The following is a 7,209-nucleotide window of genomic DNA, read 5'->3' on the forward strand; positions in this document are numbered from 1 at the left end:
CGTTCATCATACTTTTCTTTTAAAGCCATGTTAAGGTTACAACTCAGCTTCTAGAGTACTAAGAAAGATTTTCTCATTACTTTTATAAACATTTTAATATATAATGAAGTGCATATTTACATATGGAAAAATCTGTCAGATGTTATTTGACCATGTAGGGTAAATAAAATACTGAATGATTTTGAGACACTTTTAGAAAAAGTTCTGGAACAGAGATCTGAGTTATCGAATATTATTTAGCAAATGCTTAAGTAACATATAAAATGAGAAAAGATGAAAATATGCTCAATGGCTGGGAGTTTATTGAATATTTAGAGCCAGAAAACTCAGTGTTGGCAAGGAAGGATGAAATTTCCTTAAGTCTACTCAAAAAATCTCTTTATGATCAAATCCTAAGTGAAGTTAATGGGAATCTTGCCAGTGACTTCACTTGGGAGCAGAAAATGATCCCTAATAAATAAATAATAGATTTACTATGCTAAATCAAATTGTCCTGGAACAACATTACTTAGTTTATATGAGTATTTTTTCATAGGCAGTCCATTGTGCAATTTTTAAATCACCGGACTTTATTAAATTGGTGTTTTACATCTAGTATACTACAGCAGTTTCCATCTCTGTGTCTGATTTTGGTTTTTAAGAGAATCCAAGAAACAAGGATGGACTGAACCATGCTTTTTCTTCTTAGGGAGGCCTGTTCTAAGGAGGAGTGTTAGTTTTAGTTTGAAAAGAGCTGTATGCATATGTTAAATTGCTAGTCCAGAGGCAAAGAGCATTAACCCTCATATAAACTAATTGGTCTAATTATTTTCTGGAATTTTGGCAAATAATCTAACTGAGATAAACAGAGTTACTTATATGTCCACATTTATCTGCACTTCCTATTTATAATGCTAAATGCTTAAAACAACACTGGCCCATAAATTTGCCTTTTCATTCTCGTTCTTTTGGCAGTGTTTCCTACATACTGCACTTTTAAGAGTGTAGTTTGGTCTCCTCTCAAATAAATAAGAGACTTGGAAGGAAAAAACTGCAGCTACAAAGTAGTTCTAACCCATTAAATGCAGATGGCCCACAGGGGGTTTAATCATAAGAGAGAACACACATCATGCTGAAATATAGAGCTGTTTTCTATCACTTGTTACCATTTGAATGTCTGTCCCAGGAAAGTGAATTCAATATATCTTCCTGGCCATCAGTTGCCCTCTGAATACTCCTTCTCTCTCTGATGTAGCTAGATTTCCCTTTAGAACATACAGAGATGAATGAGCTCTTACCACACGTAGAAGTGAAAGAAAACATTTCTTTCTGCACCAGAACAGATGAGATTCATCATTACGAGAATGGATTTGACCTTGTCAAGTGGACCAAAGCAATTTATAAACAAACTCCTACAAGGGAGACTACTTTTGGCCAAGTACTATATTAGCAGTGTTTTACTTATGCCCGCTGCTACCTTACAATAACTTCACAAACAGGCTGACTTCCTGAAATATAGGGTGCTGAGAGATATCACAGATGTACCTAGAAACACTGGGATAGCTTAGGGTTACTTCCCTCCCTAGAGGGACATAGAAATATGTCCACCCACCTTGCTATCTCATTCTTGGCAAAAGCTGGTGATCACTAAGCAAATTAAAACTCTATTTGATGTTCAGTATATGTATAAAAAAACACGTTTGTACTTCCATTTGCCATTTTTATATTGCTGTTTGTGTAAGCAACACCCATATGGAAGATAATGTCCAATATAAAATCAATGACATCTACATAACATAACACTAGCAGAGTAGCAAAAGCAATTCAGTGTGTATTTTCTCTACTGGAAAAATATCACGAAGAGTCAATAGCTTGCTACAAAGTTTTTTAGACCACCTGATAATCCCATTTCTACTGATAATATTTATTCCTTTAATAGGATACTTACACTGCAGGTAGGAATTTTAAATCTCCTCCTCCCAAGCCTGTGGCACATATGCTTTTTAAATGGGAGCAGTATTTCAATGGCTACAAAACAACAGTGGCCCCCAAATTCTTGTCCTGTCCAATAATCATAAGAAGGGCAGAAAAAAAAGGATATTCAGTGACTCAATGAAAACCATTTTGTGTGGGAAGAGATGACTTTGTGCCAACTGAAGGGGATGGTTGCATGATAAAGTGAAGGAAAGACTCAGTAGGTGTTTATGCTACATATTATCAACAAGAACTAGGGAAGTTTTTACCATGACTTTTTGGACATACCTCCCCATCTATTTCAACCTTAGTTGTGCCAGCAGAGCTGATAGTGTTATAATCTCAACTCGTCTCCTAAAAGGGAATCACGGAACATTTGTAGAATGGAACTGACCAAAATATTCACTGTTCTCCTAGACTTACTTTTCCTATGGCATCTATCCAAACAAAAGAGTTGAAGTTACTATTTACCTCAGAGTCTACAACAATAAGACTGTGTGTATTGATAATGTTTTATTGCACTTTTTGTTGATAATATTTTAGAAATCATAGTTAAGGTTGATGCCTTTGAGAAGGAACATTTTCTTCTAATACTTGGAAGCTTTAATAGACTGTACGTGGAGTTCTTCAAACCACTATATTTCCAAAAGCTTTCAGAAAGCACAGAGCCTCCATCATTTATGAGTCTTATGTGACTAGCCAAGAGCTTGATACATATTTTAGCACAGGAGAAATCTATGCCGTCCAAGTCTTTCCTGCTTTATCATAGAAGCTCTTTAAAGTTCAAAAAACAAGACAACAGTCTCAATAATGTTTCATTGCTTGGAGATAACAATACTGACCCTCTTGAGGTCAGAACAATGAAAAGAATTTCTGAAGCCCTTAGAAGGCTCTACATTGCATCTATGCATAGCTGTTTAGCAGATTTATGTCTTATTCTTCAGTATGTCAAGTTCTCAAGGTCTTCTGCTATTAGACTGAGAAAAGAAGAAAGGCCACTTGCCTACTTCTTATAGATATTATTAGTTATTCATGCACTCCCCTCTCTCAGTGTGTACTAGGTGTTTCTGAGTTATATACGGAAATGAGAGAACGAGTTTTGCTCTGAATTTCAGAGGTGTAAGGAAGAACAGAGTCAGGACCTTGACCTCAGGATCCAGTATACTGACAATGAAAATAGGCAAGTTAACAGAAAAAGGAAAAGATTGTAGCAAAGACCAAGTGATTGCGAACTACTGTGTAGCTTATTTAGTTTGACTTATGTTTTTTGTAAGTATGCATCTGTTTACACTCTTTAAGAGGAAGATCAAAGTTCACAGAAAATTTTTATTACCCTGGGAAGAAATTTATCTTTTTTTTTTTTTTTTAAGAAGAAAACATGGTTTATTATCTGCCTTAATGAAACAAAGAACAAATTTATTTCTCTCTCTGCTTTTGAACCAGGCAGAAAGAATCCAAGATGGGCAATACTTAAGGAAAGGTATTCTGCTATGTCTCAAAATTTCTCTAAAAACACTATTTATCCTGAAATCAACCCTCACAGTTTTGCTTTGGCTGAAAATTCATTACGATGTCTGTAGAGATGGTATTTTGCTGTGTTAAATTTGGTCCTGTAGATTAATAGGGTAATATCACTTCTACTGTTCTTCAGCTTTATTGATTCTGATGGAAACCAAAGCCTAGGACAAAAAATGTTATCTTCCATTTATTTGTTGTGTCACTATTCATCTGTGGGACCTTGGGAAATTGTCAGAGGCAAATACTCTATAAATTGCAATAATTTGCTACAGAACACATTTTAATTAACATCTCCACCTCCATTGTTCTTTGGCCTCCGATATGAGTATGTGAATTACTGCTGCTACTTTCCAGTTTCAGTTTAGGAGTCTCTGGCTTTATATGAAATAATTCCATTACGTTTCTTTAGTAAGTCAAAGGAAAATCAAGTTTGTTGTAACTCTTTACACATCTCTGCTTTTCTTTTGTTAATACACAAGCTGACTATCGCTTATTATTTCTGCTTCACCAATGTCTGCAAAGTTGTTTTATGGCAATTTCCCTGCCCCTTTTATATTGCCCTGATAGAGTTTGAGTCTTCCCAAGCAAAGATTTGGCTGAATCCAAAATGAGTTGTTTTTTGTTTTTTTTTTTAAATTGTCTTTCTTGTTTTTCTAGGACATTATGGACTTTTACAAAAATTGCCTAGTGTAATTCATTTTCCTGAGAGTTCAAGCTGTGACACCTCAAAGCATAAATTGTCCATAATTTTATATGGAATTATTGGCATGAACAACTACATAAAATAATTATTGGAGGTCACCAGATTTATAACTTTCTCTCCGTTTCCTCACTTTTAGTTCTCATTCTGAACAGAGCTTCCATATTCACTTCAGAGTGGTTATCTTCCATCTATTCAGCTACCTGATTGTCATAAACTAGTCCTCTTTAACCTTATGCAGACTCTATTTCCTTTCTCAACTGCATCCTTTTCTTCATTAGCCTAGGACCTTTTTCTGCTTGCAGCCTTAATCTAGTTCCCATGTACCGGTCAACATATTTTTCCACATAAGTGTGTGCATTATTTATTCTTGCTGATGCTGTTGGTAATCGGAAAATCATGGTAGAAGCAAATTAACCACAAGTTGTATATTTTAAGCTCTGAATTATGGGGGAGCAAGAAGCAATGGGCATCTGCCTGGATCTGGTTAGTTCTCCGTCAGCTGCCCTTCTGCAAAGTTCAGGGGGTGTAAGGAAACAATACTTGATTCCTTCATCACTGCACGAGTAGCTCATGAGGAGATCATTTACACTCGGCTTTCGGTTTTACCGACAAACACATGAAAAAAGTTCATATGTTGAATATGGAGAGATTAGTGGAAAGGGAAGAACTATATGAATTATATACTGCCAGGTGACTTATTTGTTTTTTACAGTGTTATTCATATAGAAGAGATTGATTTTGCATATGTCACAGAACACAACACGTTTTGTGTTCGTTTTAACAGCCACGATATATATTTTTCCTCTTTTAGGGGGAATTTTAAGTAAAGATCTCTGCTGTCACCTTTCTGATGCCTTATTCCACGAACACATAAAGACGTATTGTCCTCCCACCTTTCTAAATAAATTATACAAATAAGGGGGTTTTTTTTGTTTTTTTTGTTTGTGTTTTTTTTTTTTTTTTAAAGTAGAATTAAAACCATCCTCTCTGTACTTGACACATTTTTATTCCTTCTTCCCTAAAAATTCATCCAATGAGTTTCATTTTGCCTGGATTTTAGGACGTGAGAAGTGGCTTTCTGGCTCCTGGCACGAGATTTAAACTAACATTTGAAGCAGAGTAACATTTCTATAAGAGTAAAAGCATCATTGGGAGACATGACAGAGCTATCATTCAGCTCAAGGCCATCAAAGGCAATTCTGCTAGATGAATCTTTTCAAGACAGGACTTTAGTTTTTGCTTCCATGAACACTTAATAGAAGAATCTGTAAAAATTGCTGGAACGGATTGGGAACTTGTTCACATGAAAGTCTGGTTATTAAATGATAAAAATTGTTCTCACTCATATTTGCTCTCTTTTTTCCCTTGCATGGAGATGTCTTAGGCTTCTGGTAACAGAAGGACACCTCTCCCTAAAATACCTGATGTCTTGTTGCAAGGACAGTTTGGGTGAAAATTATGATAGTTTTTCAAGCAGAATAAACACTGATATCATAAAAAGCAGAAACCAGTGATAACCCCACCTGCATGAGGTTTTCACGCTCTGTGAAAGTTCAAATCAACCTTTTGCAAAGAAGTGTGTAAATCCTGAAAGTTTTAGCTGTGACCTATGCTTTGTGTTACTGAAACCTAGAGAGAAGGTGATCATGCCCAGAATGGAGTCCTCCACACCTGGAATACTTTGAAGTCGAAGATACAGATATCTCTTGGATTAGACTTCATCTGAGATGGGGTGTTGAAGTTGTTACGTCTAGAGTAAGGTATACAAAATGTCACCTAGATGCCTAAATCATCCACAGTTCCTATAAGAATCTATCATAAATTCTTGATTCTGCTCCCAAATTCTTCTCTCTTTTGTCTCTTTTGACTAATGTTTCTCCTAAGGTTCATGATTTGCAAAGCAGAAATGACCACGTGTCTCAAAAAGTCTATGTTTTCCATATGTGCATTACACGGGTTTTAGTGTTTGTTACCATATTTATAAAACACTCTTATCATGATTAACCATATCCAGGCCACATTTTTATATTTCAATATTCAAAACTAGCATAACACAAGATGTTGCTGATATATTCCAAATACACTGGCAATTATTTTTACTGTCACAAAACACTTATGTTTGAATTTCTCAACATATATTTTAAACAGTGAGTCAAATTCTCTGAAGAAGGTTTTGTGAAAGATGTTAAAATGGAGACATTGAAATGAATATACGTGGCTTTTTCAGTGTAAGTGATATTTACAGTAAAGTGTTGAGCAGTCAAAACCGCATGAATCTGCAACATTTGCAGACTCTAAGTGGAATTTGTATCCAATTTCAGGAACTAATCTTCATTCCTGACTTTGTCTTCCATGAAAATATGTTTTTTATTTTTCAGATTTTGAAGAGTCTACAGACAAATGGTGTAAGAACTACAAATGCTGTGTGGAAGCAGTCACTGATTGGTAGTTGACACTTGCTTAGATAAGAATGTTTGGTACATATTATTAAGACAGGCAAAATTTTATTGACAAAGAACTGATTCTTAAACTCTAGAACTAACCATTGTATTTCATCCCTTTCCCTTATTGACAACTTTATTGTGTGTAAACACACTGGGAGATTGCAAGCGAGGCCTCTGTGGAGGAGGCTAACAGCTACTGTGTGATGAACCTGCAGGACAGCTGAGCCCATCAGTGAAGGTGGTGATGTCTCTGAAATGCATTTAAGAAAAGGCAAAATCACTGGACAGACTAAAGAGAAGGTAATGAAAAGAGTGAGAAATAGTGGATGGAGCACCTAGATCAGAGGAATGGGTGGGGAGGTGCTCCAGGCGCCAGAGCAGGTGGTGGCTGCAGTCAGTGCAGAACCCCTGATAGTGTGGTTATTTCAGTAAGGTACAAAGGCTCACAGGGACAGTCCACGCTGAGGCAGGGTAGAAGTGTGATATGGAAGGAGCAGCACAGAGAGCTATTATGTATTGACCATGACCTCTCCATCCTCTCTCTGCCACCGTCAAGGTAGATAGAGGAGTTAAAGGTGAAGAAACAAAGCT

This window comes from Cuculus canorus, chromosome 1 (genome assembly GCF_017976375.1).
Source record: "Cuculus canorus isolate bCucCan1 chromosome 1, bCucCan1.pri, whole genome shotgun sequence".
Lineage (NCBI taxonomy): Eukaryota > Metazoa > Chordata > Aves > Cuculiformes > Cuculidae > Cuculus > Cuculus canorus.